The sequence below is a fragment of the Mus caroli genome, chromosome 5 (genome assembly GCF_900094665.2).
Source record: "Mus caroli chromosome 5, CAROLI_EIJ_v1.1, whole genome shotgun sequence".
In the NCBI taxonomy this organism is placed as follows: domain Eukaryota; kingdom Metazoa; phylum Chordata; class Mammalia; order Rodentia; family Muridae; genus Mus; species Mus caroli.
The window spans coordinates 7,039,049-7,040,197 of NC_034574.1; positions in this window are offsets into that span (position 1 = coordinate 7,039,049).

Below are 1,149 nucleotides of genomic sequence, written 5' to 3' on the forward strand. Positions count from 1 at the left end.
AAAAAAAAAAAAAAGAAGAAGAAGAAAACAGAAAAAAGCAAACTCAGTTTCAAAGTAACTGAAGTTTCAAATTTACATATTACCAAATTATATTTAAAAATTATAAATTTTTAAAGATAGCATGGAATGACATGAAATGAATGATATCTACCATTATTGGAACTCAACAACAGAATAAGGTTCTCCAAAGAGCAATTCTTGCACAAGGCTATGGAGTACAAGGAATTGTTTCTTCAATGGTCAAAGTTGGCCACGATGCTTTAAGTAATCCTCACAATTCATTGGTTAACCAAGCCATACAAAAAAAACAAACAAATTCTATATGCCAATCTTTACATATTAATATTGAGCCTTTTCCATGACTAACTTTGAAAAATAAATTGCAGAATTATTTGAACAGTCAATTCTGTTTTTATTAGTTTTAGTGTTCATGTGGATTTTGAGATAATATATTCGTTTTTCAGTATTAGATATATAGATGGAACTGTATATGTGGGTAAGATTGGATTTACAAAATATTGAGTCAATTGGTGGAACACTAAATATAAAATTTTGTGAAAATATTCCATAGGTAAACATCCTTCAGTAATAGTTATACCTTCAACAATGTGTGGAAAATTAGTTTTATTTTAACCTGAGAAAAGCTTGCTACAAAGGGTTAGGGGAACATTTACAAGTTGAATATAAGCATTACCTGTACTATTATGCATATGAATTCCAATTCTGTTTTACTTTTAAAGTGTTGCGTTTCATTTTCAGTAAGCATCAAGACAAAATAAGAAGACTGGTCATATTTTGCCAACTATTAATGCATCTCATGCTTGCATTCAGCATCGTGACCCATGTTTAATATTTATTGTATCTAAATTGTACAGTACATTTGCACAGATATTCCAATCCTCATTCATGTATGATGAAACTCTCCCTTTCCTCTCTGTCACTCTTTTATTCCCATTCTCCCTTTCTTTCTCTTGTCTACACACACACACACACACACACACACACACACACACACACACAAACACAGAATAAAAAAAGTAAAATTTTAATATTTTCATTATTTTTTTTAATTTTTAATATTTTTATTACATATTTTCCTCAATTACATTTCCAATGTTATCCCAAAAGTCCCCCATAGCGCCCCCCACT